This window comes from Neoarius graeffei, chromosome 2 (genome assembly GCF_027579695.1).
Source record: "Neoarius graeffei isolate fNeoGra1 chromosome 2, fNeoGra1.pri, whole genome shotgun sequence".
In the NCBI taxonomy this organism is placed as follows: domain Eukaryota; kingdom Metazoa; phylum Chordata; class Actinopteri; order Siluriformes; family Ariidae; genus Neoarius; species Neoarius graeffei.
Window position 1 is genome coordinate 87198813 of NC_083570.1, and position 20554 is coordinate 87219366.

Sequence of the window (20554 nt, forward strand, 5' to 3'; positions counted from 1 at the left end):
AATATTTTGTGTGGAACATACCTCCCTGGCCTAAGAGTGTTTGAACCTGTGTGTCTATTTGCTTATGGTTAATGTTTTAGTAACTGGTTAATGGTGTCTGGGAACATAATCCCCAGACTGGCGTAGTCGACAACCAAAATTTACATTTATTGCCTGGCCTTCGCTACACATGCAGTTTGTTTACATTCACTTCAGTAAGTTAAGTTCATTACAGAGCTAAGCATCCTCATATCTACCACTGTGGTAGATATGAGTGGCAACTTAAAAAATCGCCAGTAATATGTTTGTGAATTTGTGATGATTCCAGCAGGGACATAACACCAGCTAACGTTAGCTCATAACAAAGACTAACATAACCATCTCACATTCAGTGTAAGTAAGAGTCAAAACATTATTAGGTTATTACCTGTCTCCTAGAACGTAATCGCCGTCCACTCAAAATCTGTCGATCAACACAAACATATTGGATCTGATCCCAATGAAGCACCATAAAGCCAGAAGTAGCAGCTGTACAAATGCGAAGTCATCCATTGTTGCTGCTTCTTCTTCTCCGTGTTGTTGTTGCTTCGATGTTTGCGCCAAGGTTTATGCAAACGCAGCGACGTAACTGACATATACAGTGATGTAATGACGTGGCTCCTCTTAGCACCCCCGAGCTATGGAAAAGCAAACTGGTTCTCAGCTGGCTCGCAAGTTGAACGAGTTGTGAACCAGCACCAGCACTGGCCCCGAACCAGCCCTGGAACTGATTTGGTGGAAAAGGGGTTTCTGTGGAGTTTGCATGTTCTCCCCGTGTCTGTGTGGGTTTCCTCCGGGTGCTCCGGTTTCCCCCACAGTCCAAAGACATGCAGGTTAGGTTAACTGGTGACTCTAAATTGACCGTAGGTGAGAGTGTGAATGGGTGTCTGTGTCAGCCCTGTGATTACCTGGCGACTTGTCCAGGGTGTACCCCGCCTTTCGCCTGTAGTCAGCTGGGATATTCTCCAGCTTGCCTGCGACCCTGTAGAAGGATAAAGTGGCTAGAGATAATGAGATGAGATTTAACACAATACCAAAGCAGCATTGTCACAAAGCAGCTTTGCAGAAACTCAGCCCTAGATGTACTGACAGTACATTAGATTCCGAATGAACATGCCAAACAACTTCCTGATCTCGAATAAACCTAAACTAATAGTTAATGCAGCACACCAATAACACCACTATTTGATTTGGCCATTTCAAAAGATAAATAAATAAAGTGCCAATATTTCTGGGCAGTGAACAACTATTGGTGTGGATTTATGAGACTTCTTTAGAGCCATCCATCCAATATCTATACTGCTTATTCGTCAAGGTCAAGGGGGAAGCTGGATCCAATCCCAGCTGACTTCGGGTGAGAGGTGGGGTACATCCTGTGCAGGTTGCCATCTTTAGAATATTCAAGATGTACAACCCTGATTCCAAAAAAGTTGGGACAAAGTACAAATTGTAAATAAAAACGGAATGCAATGATGTGGAAGTTTCAAAATTCCATATTTTATTCAGAATAGAACATAGATGACATATCAAATGTTTAAACTGATAAAATGTATCATTAAAAGAGAAAAATGAGGTGATTTTAAATTTCATGACAACAACACATCTCAAAAAAGTTGGGACAAGGCCATGTTTACCACTGTGAGACATCCCCTTTCCTCTTTACAACAGTCTGTAAACGTCTGGCGACTGAGGAGACAAGTTACTCAAGTTTAGGGATAGGAATGTTAACCCATTCATGTCTAATATAGGATTCTAGTTGCTCAACTGTCTTAGGTCTTTTTTGTCGTATCTTCCGTTTTATGATGTGCCATATGTTTTCTATGGGTGAAAGATCTGGACTGCAGGCTGGCCAGTTCAGTACCTGGACCCTTCTTCTACGCAGCCATGATGCTGTAATTGATGCAGTATGTGGTTTGGCATTGTCATGTTGGAAAATGCAAGGTCTTCCCTGAAAGAGACGTCATCTGGATGGGAGCATATGTTGCTCTAGAACCTGGATATACTTTTCAGCATTGATGGTGTCTTTCCAGATGTGTAAGTTGCCCATCCCACACGCACTAATGCAACCCCATGCCATCAGAGATGCAGGCTTCTGAACTGAGTGCTGATAACAACTTGGGTCGTCCTTCTTCTCTTTAGTCCGAATGACACGGTGTCCCTGATTTCCATAAAGAACTTCAAATTTTGATTCGTCTGACCACAGAACAGTTTTCCACTTTGCCACAGTCCATTTTAAATGAGCCTTGGCCCAGAGAAGACGTCTGCACTTCTGGATCATGTTTAGATACAGCTTCTTCTTTGAACTATAGAGTTTTAGCTGGCAACGGCGGATGGCACGGTGAATTGTGTTCACAGATAATGTTCTCTGGAAATATTCCTGAGCCCATTTTGTGATTTCCAATACAGAAGCATGCCTGTATGTGATGCAGTGCCGTTTAAGGGCCCGAAGATCATGAGCACCCAGTATGGTTTTCCGGCCTTGACCCTTACACACACAGATTCTTCCAGATTCTTTGAATCTTTTGATGATATTATGCACTGTAGATGATATGTTCAAACTCTTTGCAATTTTACACTGTCGAGCTCCTTTCTGATATTGCTCCACTATTTGTCGGTGCAGAATTAGGGGGATTGGTGATCCTCTTCCCATCTTTACTTCTGAGAGCCGCTGCCACTCCAAGATGCTCTTTTTATACCCAGTCATGTTAATGATCTATTGCCAATTGCCCTAATGAGTTGCAATTTGGTCCTCCAGCTGTTCCTTTTTTGTATCTTTAACTTTTCCAGCCTCTTATTGCCCCTGTCCCAACTTTTTTGAGATGTGTTGCTGTCATGAAATTTCAAATGAGCCAATGTTTGGCATGAAATTTCAAAATGTCTCACTTTTGACATCTGATATGTTGTCTATGTTCTATTGTGAATACAATATCAGTTTTTGAGATTTGTAAATTATTGCATTCCGTTTTTATTTACAATTTGTACTTTGTCCCAACTTTTTTGGAATCGGGGTTGTATTTGGGTGCTACTTAATGCACAAATTATGATCTTCTGAAAATTCAGAGGAAATTCCCTTTAAACATTTTTTGTCTTAACATACAGTGCACTACGAGTATTCGCTGTGTACACATGCTCATTGCTGTATAGTCATAGGTGGGCCTGGTATTTGCAGCTTGTGGAGGTCAGGTGTACAAAGACGTCATGTTACATCTCAAGAGAATACGAAAGAACCCAGAAGGCAGGAGCTTGAAAAACTCCTCTTCTGAACCAGAGTTTTAGCTTGATAGTGTCATGTTATGGGCGATAAATGGATGTATGTGCGGGAAGGTTTCATAAAAACACACTGGCTAACAGATCCAAAACGTCAGACAAAATCACAGTCAAGAAACAGGCAATGATCATGCGAGGAACTGACAGTATAGCAGAGGCAAAGATGAAGGGCAGAATCCAAAAACACAAATGAGAGTCAAAACCAGGAAAGCAATACAATATATAAAGGCTTGGTAACATCAGACACATGGTACGGAGTGTATACTTTGCCAAGTCTGTGTGTACTGAGAGTCCTTACAGTACATGCATTGCTGTGTTTGTGTTCTGATCAGCAGCAGGTGCATGGCAATTAGTCCGAATGAGCTTGAGTGCAGCAATGTGTGTAGCAGTCTGAGATGCGTGCTGCGTGCTCTGAGTGTCAATGCACGCTGACGTGACAGATCGTATTCTCAGACTGTGATCTATTTGTAATAGGGCATCTGCCAAATGCTGAACATGTAAATATAGCACTGATTATAGCATGACCAAAAGACAAATGGCAAAATCTGCTTGATAAAAAGTAAAACGTACTGTATGTACCTGCTCTGAGAGCTTCTCTCAACTTGTCTTAATAGTTTTGCTCTTTTCTCAAACAGGTTCAAGAGACGTGTTTAATAATTTTCTCATTGGTAATGGCCATATGCTGAAATGTCTGCTGTTTCCCAAGTGCCAGACAGAAATCATGACACAGAATGAAAAAGAAAACTCAGGAGATTCCTGACTCGAGACGCTTTTCACTATTACTTGAAAAACTACTGATATATAATGATGCTATTTTTGAGGATATTATAGCAATGATTGAACAAATGACTGAATGTTCCCGGTTAGAAAAAAAATTTGAACCTCTAAACTTGGACACTAAACAAAACAACTTTCAAAGGGGTGATATGGACAAGTCTTCAGAGAAATGATTGCGGAAAATTATAAAACAGAATGAAGGGCAAAAATTATAAATGAGTAAAATGTTGGAACTTTTTTCAAGTCACATTGATACTTAAATATCACAGTATATCAGTATTTATTCTATCCACATTCACTGGATATGAGCAATCGTGTGCTCTGATTGGGTACTCTCCTACTAGGGTATCAGCTCATATACCATGAGTAGAGAAAAACAAAATGGCGGCTTTATCAAGTATTTAAAAGAAACAAATAGCTAAAAGAATATAGTCACCCCCAATGTCCTTTAACACCCCCCCCCAATATCTCCTGTTCCACACTCCAGCCCAGTCGGTGGCAATAATGCATTTAATTTGGTTTGCCAACTGCCTAAATAACCCTACAGAAGAAGAAAATGGTGGAGCCTGTTGCTCAACCAACCGAGGACGAAATAAAAACTCTGCTCGAAAACAAAACCTCGAAAAGTACAAAAAAAGCAACAGAATATGGAATGAAAGTATTTGATGGCAAGAACGGATCTGTTTTTATTTTTCAATAATTATTATTATAACATTTTTCAGAAACTGCTACTGTCATTTCACCAGTTTGTTTACATTCTAAGTGGAGACGATTTTGTCGGACGTTTTGTATAAAGTTTTTATTTATTGAATTTGCAGAAAATAAAAATGTTGTGTTTCTCAAAATCAAGTGAATGTGGATAGAATAAAACAATTATTCCACTCAGTCTCGTCGTACATGGTTTATAGCCAACTTGGTGCTACGTGCCTCATTGGCTGTCAGCTCATGTACGACTTGATTTCATGGAATAACTGTGCTGTTTTTCTCCTTTTTTATAATTTTTTGAAATGCCTTTTTATGCTATTTGTTTCAAGGATCTCTCTCGACTCTTTAATCTTGTTTCCTGTTCATGCAGAGCAGCTTCCTCACATCTCTATAAACAGTTCATTCTGTTGACATATGTCACAGGACCACCTTCCTGTATTGTCATTACTCTCTCTCTCTCTCTCTCTCTCTCTCTCTGTCCACTTATGGGTGTGAGTATAAACAAGGAAACTGCTTTTATAGACACCGGCTAAAGACTTCAGTGTTAAAGACCATATACACAGATTACTTTCACCCCATGTTTTCTTTTAACTTTGTATTAAATTTCTCTCATCGTATATTTTCCTTTTCTGCCTCTGCCTTCTTCTCTGTTCTTTCTAGGCATCTTTTCAATTTCTCTGTATTTTGCCATCCTCTGCAATATACTCTCTGTGATTTAAGCTTCTTTCACTTTTTAATGTCTGTGCCCAGCATATTAGTTTGTTACAGGCTATAGCACACACCGAGCTCTGCCGCAAATTATAGAAGAGAGAAAATGAGTGGGAGGGACTGTGAGAGAGAAAGCGAGAACAAGATAGAAAGTAGAGAAGTGAACATGAAGAGCCACTGGGATCCACATTGGGATTTGTACTGTCCTTACTAACATGATGTCAGGTTTGGGAATATGTTAGTCAGCAATTAAATCACAGAAGAGACTTTATAGAGGCTGTTGTTAGATTAATGTACTTCTATAAATGAGCAGAAGAAAAGCACAGTGTGATTTGGGTTGTTTCTTTATTCACAGACAGATGCCCATTAAACACTAATGAACCCTTGATGATTGCTCCATGAATAGCATTTTAATCTGGCGAAATGCACTCAAAATACTTTGCTCTTCATTTTATTAAGGCTCCAGTGAAATTACTGCAATGTATGAATGCATGAGTATGTTAATGTGATGAATTCTTTCTGGCAGGTTATTACTGAGTATCTTACAGTAGATGTCACAATACATTAAAGGAATGCTCCATTGTTTTTCAACCTAATTTCTGTCCACCACGTCTGCATTGTGTGTGTGGGTGTGTGTGTGTGTGTGTGTGTGTGTGTGTGTGTGTGTGTGTGCGTGATTACTAATTTTATCAAATGTCACTGTATTACAGGTGCTCCAGTTTCCTCCCACAGTCCTGAGGATTAGGTCAACTGGCTGCTCTAAAATGCTGATAGGTGTGAATGTGAGTGTGAATGGTTGTTCATCTTTGTGTTAGCCCTGCAATTGCTGGGTTTCACGTGACGCCACATCCGCCTCATTAGTTATTCAAAACTTTAGCTGGTGGTCTACCAAAGATCAGTTGACAAAGCGTTTGTACGGAGAAGGTGCATTGCTCGCATGAAAAATGCCTTATGCTTGCATTGTTTTAGGTTGTTTGAATTGATCAAACCATGAAACTGATAAAAGTTTCTTCAGGGTTCCCCGTGAACTAATAAAAAAGGGTGAACGAACACAGGATTTCACAAAAAGACATCGAGAAAGGTGGCTTTCGAACCTCTCACTGAAATCGAAGGGAGCTGAGTCGAAGCATGCTCGAGTTTGCAGTGATCACTTGGTGAAAGGTTTGTATATCCCTCTCAGCTACGTCCTTAGTGTTTTCCAAATACTTTTCTTGCTATATGTCATTATTTTATGGTACTTTTTTAAGTCATGAAGCGCTAAAGTCCCCAGCTGTTTCTTTATTCACTCCTCACAAAGTCCATATGCATGAAGGTCACAACAAAATCCTTCCCCAGCCGTACAGTTACAATGCGCCGTGATCACTTCTCCGTCTTGTTTAACTAAGATCCAGGTCTTTAAAGGGGTTTCTGATGATCTTAGTGAATGATTTACCTGAGAGATAAGAGCCAGCACAAGTGAGAATCAAGCAAACTGTTGTTTATTTACACTTCAGCTTGCAGTACCTCATTGTAAAGATACAAATGAAAAGCTTAAAAAAACATACACGGGCAAAAACAATACAGGATTCATTCGGTAGCGACTTGATAGCGAGGTCCTTTACCCAGCCACATACAAAAAAGTTGTAAGCCTCCATACTCTTCCACGCTTTCATCAGTTTTGCGGTGTAGAAGGACGTCTGCAACACCAGATAGTTCGAGATGTTGGGGAACTCGACTGAAAGGTAATTTTCGAGATCGTATGACAAATCCTTCTTTCCCAGACTGTAGGGGTCGGTTCCATTGCACATAGTAATCTTCTGAATATATCTAAAGCGAGCAGTGACTTCCAGATTACGAGCATACTCTGGTAAGTTATCGCTAGTTGTTTGCACTACAGCAGCCATTTAGATCACCAGCTATTTCACTTCCAGTAAAACCGCGAAGAAAAGTCACGTGACTGAAACCCAGCAATAGATTGATGACCTGCCCAGGATGTACCCTGCATCTCACTCGAACTCAGCAAGGATTCACTCCAGCTTCCCCCATGACCCTGATGGATAAGCACTATCGATAATGGATGGATGGGTCACAATACTGTGAAAAGAATAGAAAACATATTGCACTCTCATAGTCAAGGTTTTATAATGAGAAACTGTTCTTACTTAGTTTTATCTGACTTGAGCAATACAGTAAAAAGTATTTCTGTAACTGAAGGTCATGTTAATAATAATGATGTTAATGACGTCAGGGATGTGAGGGCATATTATCTTAAATTATTGCTGATGGAATGGGCTAGAAGAGAGCTAGAGAGAAAAAGATGGACTTGCTCTGTTACAGTATGCAGTCCCTTCATTAGTCAATGCTGCAAGTAGTCATGCATGATTTCATTTGACTTTGGGTAGCTGGATCTCTCTCTCTCTCTCTCTCTCTCACTCTCTCTCACACACACACACACACACACACACACACACACACACACACACACACACACACATAAATTACACACGAATTTTGTTGTGATATAATAAAATATTTCTCAGCAAGATCCACTGTGCCAGAGGAACTCTCCACATCTGGCAGTTGATACCCTATCTGTATATATGTGTGTGTGTGTGTGTGTGCGTGAAAGAGCTATAGTGGGAATTTTATAGCTGTAGGATGGATGATGCAAATAGAAGCATCAAGAAGGTTCCTCTGTGTGAGTGTGTGTGTGTGTATTTGCCTGTATTAGGCTCTATGGATAGTAGAACAGCCCCTTTTAGTGTGTTAAAGGTGTGCGTGTGTGTGCGCGCATGTGTGAAAGAGCTATAGTGGGGATTTTATAGCTGTAGGATGGATGACGCAAATAGAAGCATCAAGAAGGTTCCTCTCTCTGTGTGTGTGTGTGTAGGTGGCACATGGAGAAAATGGGGGGAAAGGAAATGGATGAAACAAATTTATGTGTGCTATATTTGTCCCCCTGGGATTATTTCTATGATAGTCTTATAGTGTGTGTGTGTTATGAACTCATCAACTGAATAAGTTCTTAAGGTTGATTATTTCACTGCTGCTGTCTGACTCTCTCTCTCGACCTCTTATTTTCAAATCCCTTCAATTTCCTAAAAAGTATATCTTTTTTTTTGCACTAGAGTGTAGGATCTACAGATGTATTCTGCAGGAAGTAGCCAGGTGTTGCTGCGAGTAGCTATAGTGCAAAATGAAAGGTTACCTCACAGCCTCTTCTCTTATCTATCTTCGCTTGTCAGAGAATCACTGCTGTTTCTAATCTCTAATAGACTAATAGAGATCCAGTGAAACTAAAGATATTGGGCTGAATAAACAATCCTAATTTGCCATGGTAGACCATTTCCTTATTCATGAAAATTATATATTATTATAAAATCTGCATAATGTAGGGCATGCTTAAAATAAATTAGGTGTGTTTGAAAGTAAATTGGGGTGTGCCATATGCATATACCATGGGCATGGTATAACCCCGATTCCACAAAAGTTGGGACAAAGTAGAAATTGTAAATAAAAACAGAATGCAATAATTTACAAATCTCAAAAACTGATATTGTATTCACAATAGAACATAGACAACATATCAAATGTCGAAAGTGAGACATTTTGAAATTTCATGCCAAATATTGGCTCATTTGAAATTTCATGACAGCAACACATCTCAAAAAAGTTGGGACAGGGGCAATAAGAGGCTGGAAAAGTTAAAGGTACAAAAAAGGAACAGCTGGAGGACCAAATTGCAACTCATTAGGTCAATTGGCAATAGGTCATTAACATGACTGGGTATAAAAAGAGCATCTTGGAGTGGCAGCGGCTCTCAGAAGTAAAGATGGGAAGAGGATCACCAATCCCCCTAATTCTGCACCGACAAATAGTGGAGCAATATCAGAAAGGAGTTCGACAGTGTAAAATTGCAAAGAGTTTGAACATATCATCTACAGTGCATAATATCATCAAAAGATTCAGAGAATCTGGAAGAATCTCTGTGCATAAGGGTCAAGGCTGGAAAACCATACTGGGTACCCGTGATCTTTGGGCCCTTAGATGACACTGCATCACATACAGGCATGCTTCTGTATCGGAAATCACAAAATGGGCTCAGGAATATTTCCAGAGAACATTATCTGTGAACACAATTCACCGTGCCATCCGCCGTTGCCAGCTAAAACTCTATAGTTCGAAGAAGAAGCCGTATCTAAACATGATCCAGAAGCGCAGACGTCTTCTCTGGGCCAAGGCTCATTTAAAATGGACTGTGGCAAAGTGGAAAACTGTTCTGTGGTCAAATTAATCAAAATTTGAAGTTCTTTATGGAAATCAGGGACGCCGTGTCATTCGGACTAAAGAGGAGAAGGACGACCCAAGTTGTTATCAGCACTCAGTTCAGAAGCCTGCATCTCTGATGGTATGGGGTTGCATTAGTGTGTGTGGCATGGGCAGCTTGCACATCTGGAAAGACACCATCAGTGCTGAAAGGGATATCCAGGTTCTAGAGCAACATATGCTCCCATCCAGATGACGTCTCTTTCAGGGAAGACCTTGCATTTTCCAACATGACAATGCCAAACCACATACTGCATCAATTACAGCATCATGGCTGCGTAGGAGAAGGGTCCGGGTACTGAACTGGCCAGCCTGAAGTCCAGATCTTTCACCCATAGAAAACATTTGGTGCATCATAAAACGGAAGATACGACAAAAAAGACCTAAGACAGTTGAGCAACTAGAATCCTACATTAGACAAGAATGGGTTAACATTCCTATCCCTAAACTTGAGCAACTTGTCTCCTCAGTCACCAGATGTTTACAGACTGTTGTAAAGAGAAAAGGGGATGTCTCACAGTGGTAAACACGGCCTTGTCCCAATTTTTTTGAGATGTGTTGTTGTCATGAAATTTAAAATCACCTCATTTTTCTCTTTAAATGATACATTTTCTCAGTTTAAACATTTGATATGTCATCTATGTTCTATTCTGAATAAAATATGGAATTTTGAAACTTCCACATCATTGCATTCCGTTTTTATTTACAATTTGTACTTTGTCCCAACTTTTTTGGAATCGGGATTGTATATGCATATACCAAGTCAACGAAGCTGACTTTGTTAGGACTGTTAATGTTATAGTCATGTTGTCTGTTGTTGCCCGGATGGGAATGAGTTCCCTTTTGAGTCTGGTTCCTCTCAAGGTTTCTTCCTCATGTCGTCTGAGGGAGTTTTTCTTTGCCACCGTCGCCACAGGCTTGCTCACTGGGGATAGATTAGGGATAAAATTAGCTCATATTTTAAGTCGTTCAAATTCTGTAAAGCTGCTTTCCGACAATGTTTATTGTTAAAAGCGCAAAACAAATAAACTTGACTTGACATTAGATACTAGTGGGGGGAACTTGTGTCAACACAGCTAAAGCTCAAATCACTGCTTTTTTGATATCATATGACAGTTTTATGAATCAGACACAAATTTATTCATGCATGTCAAATCTGAGTGCATTTATTGGCTACTATGTGGAGGTGGGTGGTGGGGATTAGCCTGCTTTCTCTGCAGTTATGAAAGTGAGGAGGGGTAAAATGGAGAATAAACAGAAAAAGGATAGAGAGAAGAGGAGATGCACAAAAATATCTGAGATATATATCTGAGAATATATCAGAGGGGAACCAACAGGACCTTCTCAGCCTTCAGAGAATGCCCAAACATCTCAGCAATTCAAATGTTCTATTTAATTGCTTTCATTCTTTAATTGCTTTCATTCTTTCATAATAATTATTATTCTCTTCTAATTCAGCCTCATTTTCTATCAAAGCTGCTTCAGAAATGAAAGGGTTACTGTCCTGAAAACATTAAAATAGAGTTATCCAATGAGATTATTTTGTTTGTTAGTTAGTTTTTGTTTTTTTCTTTTTTATCAGGCATCTAATTTTTGGGTTTGTTTACCTGACATGTTTCGACGTACAACTTCCGTCTTCCTCAGAGTGTCACCGGATGTTATTGGTGACGCATCTTTTATCAGCTGCTGTTTCTGAAGGCGTGGCCTTCCTGTCTGGTTTGACAGGTCGGTCACACCTTATACTGTCTGTTCGTCCCCTGCAAGATGTCACTCCAGGTATGGGAGAGCATGTATGCTCCCTCATCCCGGTTGATGGTCCTCGGGCTTCGCTTACGGATCTCCATGGCCTCCCTGATCCAGCGCTGATGTTTGTTATCTTCTGTGCGGATGACTCTGGCATTCCCCCAGTCCATAATGTGATTTTCCCTTTTGCAATGATCTGTTATAGCTGACTTATAATTTTCCTATTGTGCCTTTTCTTTTATTGTTCGGGTTTGTCTTGTAGCTGTCTCCTTTTCGCACTCTTTCTTATGTTCATTTTTTCTTGTGTTGAAACTCCTTCCTGTCTCCCCAATATAAGTTTTATTGCATAATTGACATGGACTCTCATATATGGTGTTGCATCTGTTGTCCGGATGTATTCTGTCTTTGGGATGAACCAGGATCTGACGGAGTGTTGTGTATGGTTTGACAGGTGTGTTAATGTTGTGTTTCCTCATTACTCTTTGAATGCGTTCAGTTATTCCCTTGATACAAGACAAACCCGAACAATAAAAGAAAAGGCACAACAGGAAAATTATAAGTCAGCTATAACAGATCATTGCAAAAGGGAAAATCACATTATGGACTGGGGGAATGCCAGAGTCATCCGCACAGAAGATAACAAACATCAGCGCTGGATCAGGGAGGCCATGGAGATCCGTAAGCAAAGCCCGAGGACCATCAACCGGGATGAGGGAGCATACATGCTCTCCCATACCTGGAGTGACATCTTGCAGGGGACGAACAGACAGTATAAGGCGTGACCGACCTGTCAAACCAGACAGGAAGGCCACGCCTTCAGAAACAGCAGCTGATAAAAGATGCGTCACCAATAACATCCGGTGACACTCTGAGGAAGACGGAAGTTGTACGTCGAAACATGTCAGGTAAACAAACCCAAAAATTAGATGTCTGATAAAAAAGATAAAAACTAAAACTAACTATATTTAATATAAGACATAATGAACGTAATCGAAATATTTTGTTTGTTGTCTCAAGGCTAAGAAGAGTTTAGAGCTGGCTCACTCATTGGTTAGGACTTCATTGCCGGGACAGAAGGCTATGGCAGTGCATGTTTATATAGGAAGTGACAGATGAATTAACCAATCAGATTTTGATTTATAGTGAGTGGGACCAAAAATGTATCACCCTCGTCCTTCTCAAAGGACAACGCAAGCTTAACCATGAGTTGGCTCCATCAGCACACTAATGAAGTAACCTTCCAGCTGGTGTAGCATTCATCAGTAGTGTTAGCGAATGCTAATAAAGCGGTCAAGCCAGTGCTATCGAGAGCAAGTAGCACAGGCTAATGACTGAGAAACTAAGATTTCTGTCTCCAGACTCTTCGTTCTTGCACGCTTGCTACAGTATTTTTCACTCATACTTAAGTGTTCATTTCCAGATGTAATTTACTTAGTTACTTTTAAAATCAACATTGACAACTACACACAATGGCACTACCTGGTACCCTGCCATTAATCCCTTGCAAAATCCTTTGCCCTGTTCCTTTTTTGGTGGGTCTGAAGTCCCAACTCTAATTGTAATGGTTCGCCACTGGAACATCCATCCATCCATCTATCTATCCACACATAGTTTTATATTAAACCCTTTGAACCCTTTTAAACTGAATTTGAGCATTACTTGGTAACCTATGGATCCCATTTTCTTTTACTTTTGGTTTCTGTGCTTGTGAATGCAGGTCACTTGTCTTTCAACCTCTGAAAAGAGTGGCCATTAAAAAGTCAACCTTTTTCTCCATGTCTCCATCATGTCATCTTGCTCTCTTATCTTTCACTTGTGAGTAATGTGATTGCTTTTGTTTTCTTTTCTCCCATTGTGCCTTTCCTCCCTGCAGGATTTTATCCCCTTTCTATCTGTCTGTCTCACTGTGGGATAAATTTAGAGAGACACTTCTCTCACATTGTTTACTACACACACACACACACACACACACACACACACACACACACACACACACACACACACACACACACATTACATATCCAGTTATTCTCTGGTCCTCTCTTTGCTGCATCTCCTCCTCTCTCTTTAGTCTTTTTCTCCATTTATTCTGCATTGTACGCCTCCACAGCTTAATGACTGCAGAGAAAACAGGTTAACTGACATCATCCACATCTCAGAAATTCATTCATTTAAATGTATTACACTTTAAATACCACCTGCTGCTAATGTAATACAAACAATGCAATTAGAGCTGTGAAACTGTACTTACAGCTGTAATAGAGTTTACAGATGTGTAAATATGCATGCCCAAATCCCTCATTTATACACATCTACATATTTATGCAAATCTGTTACTGCTCTCTCTCTCTCTCTCTCTCTCTCTCTCTCTCTCTCTCACACACACACACACACACACACACACACACACACACTAGTTGTTTCCTAATTTAGGTCTCTCTCAGCTTTCCTAAAAAAAAAAAAATCCCAAACAGAAAGCATTCTTAACACAGTGCAAATTTTTTATGCATCTTTTTCTCATCTATTTTTTCTTCTTCTTCCCTCCATCTTGCAAAACCATGAATTCATTCATTAACCATCAGTAACAATAAATACCACTTCTATTCAATTATTATTTTTAAATAATAAACCAAACAAGTGAAATATTTAACACCTGCAATAAACAACATTCATACCATTAAATAATACAATGAAGCATACCGTAAAATACCAAATAATAGCCCGGGCGATTATTTGTCTCAATCACGTAAGAGACCCGGCGCGTATTAGAGACTAGGCGGCTATTTGGAACAGGCGATTAATTCCTTCTTCACAAACACCTTCCCCAAAATCTACCTCAAAACGGGGAAAAAATCATTCTCAGATAGGCCTACTTTTAACCAGTATAACTTACAGTTTGTTTAGAGTTAGATTACAGATAGCACGGTGCCGACTTCGGGGAATTTTGAAGACGCAGAATGCATCTTCGCATGGCACAGTCGGGGTGGATAAAGGATAAATCACACACCTTTTCCTGTTAATGACTAGTTAAGTGCATGCTTTACAAAATAATCAAGAAACCACACCATTGTCTGTGCGCAGCACTGTGATTTAATTACTCTGCAAAGTTATGGTCACTTGCTATCACCCTCACCCATGCAGCCTCCACCCTTTGCGCTTCGCGATGTCTGTCAATCTGAAATTGCATGGAGGGCGCGACGTTGAAGCAACATAATTAGGGTGCGAAGTGTCAAACCAAAGGGTTTTTTCTTATGCTGAAAAATAAGTGACCTGCAGTGGCTACATACTGTCATCTTGCATTCTCACGTTTCTCTCCAAGACGTCTCCCTATTTGGCCGATATGAGCCTATTCCCCGAGTGAGTTGGTACGGTGGCTCGACCCCGTAGAAAACTTAAAGTTCGGATGAAAGTTAGTTGAATAGGTTACTGACTTGTAGGCCTACATGTTGCCTGCCTGACACGTGCTTCTGCCCAACTTGCACGACAGATTACTTGTTGAAAAGGCCCCTTGGATTAGATTGGCCGCGAGCAGACTGAAATGCATGTTAGAACGCTCTCACCTTTTTTGTAAAGCGTCTTCCAGATCCGAATGGGTAAGGGCAAGTGAAATGGTACAAGGTCTTTAATAAAACTCAGTGTGTGCTTTGACGCATGCATTCGGCAATTTAGGTCGTTTAACAGAAGCAGCAGTCCAACCTTGGAAACCCGCAGTCCTCAATGTCACCACACACGCTGGGTATTCCTCATTCGATGACGTAAGTGATATTCCACACACCCATGTCAAACGTAATTGGCTAAGACATCTGTCAAAAGTTACGGAGTTGCATTCCTCAAGAAATATTACGGTAGACCAAGATTATAACATTGAAATGGCATGTTTATTATCACGTAACAAAATGTTGTAAACAGTATTATAGAAATAATTTCATTCATTCATTCATTCATTCATTCATTCATTCATATTGTTTCGGTAGAAAACTATGCAATGCAAAATCGTTTAAACACCAGAAAAGTGCTGGGCCTCAAGATTCTAGATAGAACGTTCGGACGCTTTTTTTTTTTTTTTTTTTAGACCCCGGCGAGTATTCGGAACCGGCCTTTATTTGTCACAACACACGCGTACACCCGGCCGTTAAAGGGAACTCGGCGGTTAATTGGAACTCGGCTATTATTTGGTATTTTACGGTAATACTGACCAATAGAAACCAACAGCTTAATGTGTTTGTGGTTGTTAACAGGCAAAACTATTCACATCTAAGGCTGAAAATATTTACACTTGGTGTAAATAATTAGAGTTCAAAAATATATCAACATTTATTAAAATGCTGTATTTTAATTTCTGCTCATTTATGTGAATTTTTATTATTATTATTATCTTCAAATACGGTGGTTATGCCGTGATCTGCCACATTCATTCAATGATCGAAGTCTTCTGGGAATCTAGCCACATTCTACAGTCACTGAAAGATCCATCCATCCATTATCTGTAGCTGCTTATCCTATACAGGGTCGTAGGCAAGCTGGAGCCTATCCCAGCTGACGATGAGCAAGAAGCGGGGTACACCCTGGTTATTGCAGGGCTATGTGGAATATGTGTATAATGTGGAAATTATCATGGTTATTTTCCTGCTAGATGTCATGGTCAAGATTTTTGCTCTTGTCTTACTAGTGCAGCTTCTTTTGTCTTTATCAGAAACCATCCTCCCCACTATCGGAGTGTGGTTTCAGGAAGGATAGAGGTACCATGGACATGATATTTATAGCTAGACAACTCCTGGCAAGGAACAGGGAACAGAAGCAAGACCTCATTATTGCCTTAGTCAAAGTGGCAAAGGCCTCTGACACCAGAAATAGGGGGATCTATGGAAAGTGATGGTGAAGCATGGCTCTCCCTAAATTTAAGACCATAATCAAAATATTCCATAACGGTATGTCAGTCCGTGTCTGTGCCAAGGGACTGGTATGAATCATGAATTGAAGTCACTTTGAAGTCTCTGTGGGTGTAAAGCAAGGATGTGTCTTAGCTTCCATCATCTTTAACATACCTTGCAGTCATCACTCTCCCTGCATGATACAACCTAGACATCAGTGAAATAAGACTAGGACTCATACCGCATACATCTTTGCCACAGGGGCGGCATGGTGGTGTAGTGGTTAGCACTGTTGCCTCACAGCAAGAAGGTTCTGGGTTCGAGCCCAGCAGCCAACAGGGGCCTTTCTGTGTGGAGTTCGCATGTTCTCCGTGTCTGTGTGGGTTTCCTCCGAGTGCTCCAGTTTCCTCCACAGTTCAAAGACGTGGTTAGGTTAACATGGAGCAGCCACGGCCTGAGGTTAGGCTGAAGTGCCCTTGAGCAAGGGCACCTAACCCACAACTGCTCCCTGGGCACTGTAGCATAGCTGCTAACTGCTGTTTGTGTGTGTCCTCATTGCTCACTTGTGTGTGTTCACTGCTTCATTTCACTGTGTGCTTAAATCTGTGCTTGAGTGTACGTGTGACAAATAAAGATGTAACAAGTCCCTGATGTGGGTGGAGTACAGAAACATGGCAGGCAGGAGTTGATGTTCACACACACACACACGCACACTTTATTTTACCTGTTTTCTTAGCTTTTCAGCTTGCTCACTCACATACCCTCACACACGCAACACACACGTGTTCTGGTCGGGAGAGCTCCTTCTCTCTGCTCTCTTCCTCCTTTTCTATCCTCCATTCCTGCAACACCACAAATACACAACATTAATTAGCCACAGGTGCATCGACTTTGCCACTCACCTTCCCTGGCCACACCCTCCATTCACAAACCGATGCTTGGCCACACCCCCACTGCCACAAAAGGCTTCTTGGCATGGATTCTTGGCTTGACCTCCAGTATGCAGACGATGCAGCCTTTCCTTCTCCAGCTTCCCTGTACCTACAAGAACAACACTTATTCAGCTGGAAGTATGAGTGTGTATGCTTACAAGACCTTGAGGTTTTACCTTACCAATTTAACAACACAACTGAAATTCCACAATTCACTGTTGACTTTCGCACTTGTTGTACGTCGCTCTGGATAAGAGCGTCTGCTAAATGCCATGTAATGTAATGTAATAAGATCTTGGAGACAATAAACTTGTTCAAATACCTTGATAGCATCCTCTCTACCTCCTGCGATCTAGAGCATGAAATCTAAAATTGTATTAGACTAGCCTGGACCAGCTTTGGTAGTCTAAAGGACTATGTCTTTCTCAATCGAGACCTCACAATCAAGACAAAGGTGAAAGAGTATCAGAGCCTATCTGCTTGTCTGTCTTCCTCTATGGCAGCAAGACTTGGAATCTTTATAGAGCTAAGAAGAATTGCAGCTTTCCACATTCACCACCTACAGATCATCTTCAGCATCACTTGGCATGACCTGATTCTATGTGTCACTATTCTACAGAATGCAGGGACCGTCAGTATCAAGTTCATGATAGTCTCACGTCAGCTTAAATGGGTCGGTCATGTTATCAGGATGCCAGATGACCAACTACCCCGACAGATCCTTTACGGTGAGCTACACAAGTAGTTGGAGGTCAAAAGAAACACTATAAAAATCAACTAAAGGCTATTCTGAATCAATGCAATGTCCCTACTGACCAATTAGAATGGCTAGCTGCCTACCACCCAATTTGGCGCGCTACAGCATGACAAGCTGTGGTTACCTTTGAGGCAGCACGAATTAACATGACAATTTAATGCTGCACCCACAGGAATTAAGGCTTGGCCTGTGCCCCTCTTGGTACAAGGACTGGAATCCCCTGCCCAGTTTGTGGACAGCTCTGCACCCCTGAGTTTGGCCTCAGAAGTCACCAGAGAATCCATCAAAGATGCCAAAAATACTAATACTGATAATCTAATCAACGATACACATCAAAGAAGATATGTAGGATATAAGGATAAAGCGGACATATATCAGGATGTTATCTGATCATAAGCAAGAAATCAAGTATAATAATAATAATAATAATAATTCAGTGTTGTAGTTGAGTCACTAACCCTCGAGTCCGAGTTCAGTCTCAAGTCCCCAGTATTCAAGTCCGAGTCAAATCCAACTCTCATCTCATCTCATTATCTGTAGCCGCTTTATCCTGTTCTACAGGGTCGCAGGCAAGCTGGAGCCTATCCCAGCTGACTACGGGCGAAAGGTGGGGTACACCCTGGACAAGTCGCCAGGTCATCACAGGGCTGACACATAGACACAGACAACCATTCACACTCACATTCACACCTACGGTCAATTTAGAGTCACCAGTTAACCTAACCTGCATGTCTTTGGACTGTGGGGGAAACCGGAGCACCCGGAGGAAACCCACGTGGACACGGGGAGAACATGCAAACTCCACACAGAAAGGCCCTCGCCGGCCACGGGGCTCGAACCCGGACCTTCTTGCTGTGAGGCGACAGCGCTAACCACTACACCACCGTGCCGCCCCAAATCCAAGTCATTAAAGAAAATTTTGAGTCAAGTCCGAGTCGAGTCCACTATTGATCTGAGTTGAGTCCGAGTCGAGTCCGAGAACAAGACTCCAACCGCACCATTTGATGGTGGCTGTTGCTGTCTTTATGTGAAACCATCTCTGCTATTGTGTTAAACTAATGTTCCTGCTTGACTGCCCCATTTCAGTTCATAGGCTACAGATAAAACGTTTATTCATTGCTCAGCAAGCCCCACTATCAACAGGGCAAATAACACGAGAGAGGGTTAACACTAGCTAGTTCATCAGTCAGCAAGCAAGCCTCGCTATCAACAGGGCAATGAACATAGCATGTCACTTCCTTCTTTGGGTGTAGTCTTGCCAAATGACGATTGAAGTTCAAGGTTATCCCCATCATCTCCTTGATAGTTCTTCTACATATGGGACACACAGCAGTGCATTTTTTCCCCCACTGCACAAGAAGTCTGTATAAGCAAAGCGGACAATCCTCGGATTCTCTCTAGGCATTTTAGCACCATTAATGTTAGTTTATTCCTGAACATGACATATTAACAGGTGAATGTGCATTCTCTTGCATGAAATTAATATAAAAATCAATGTAGATATAAATATCTTATGGTAAATTATTATGGCATGTTACAAAAAATAAAGAAAAAATAGGAGTCCTCGTTTCCAGTTTACGAGTCCGAATGCAGTTAGTGCATGAGTCCGAGTCATCAGTGCTGAAGTCCAAGTCAAGTCATGAGTCCTTGAAATTAGGGCACGAGTCAAACTTGAGTACTACAAGACTGTTATTATTATTATTATTATTATTATTATTATTATTATTAACAACATCAATTACTACATGCCAACTGACTTTATTACTTCAACATTAACTATTATTTTATAAATGCTGATGTTCATTATTTGTTAATGTTTAATGCAGTAAATAATATTAGTGAAGTGAACTGTAATGTAAAGGATTACCCAGAGGCCCCTCAACTTGTGTGCGTGAGATAGCTATATCCTGGCCTGCGATTACCTGGCTAGGTTTCTGTGCTTGGGGATTGATCAAGCTGACTGTTCCAATCACAAAACCCCAAGCAACAGCAAAGCAGAAACATGCTTACAGTGAGAGAAGTTGTTTACCACACAGCAGGGCTCTCTCGCTCTCTCTTGTGCTTACTTTCTTGAATCTGTCCCTTTTCTTTCCCTCTCTTTCTCTTTACAATTGAAAAACCTCCCAATTGTCCAAATTTGAACCTTCTTGTATAACTTACATATGGAGTTCTCACAATATATATGGAGTACTGTCTTACAAACATACACAAACAGACATGAATGTTTTTGGTTTAGTCCACTAGTACAATTATAACCTGACACAGTACAGTGAACTGGGAAAGAATACACTTGCAGACCTGATACAGCACATGGCAATGTATGAAGCCTTGTTTGGATAAATGTTTCCCATATAAAGCTACTTTTTTAATAGAGATAACACAGATCTGTTCACTTTTCATATGAAAAAGAAATAGCAACTCACAACACTGTACACTGTGAACCATAACAAAGCTTAATAATAACAATAATA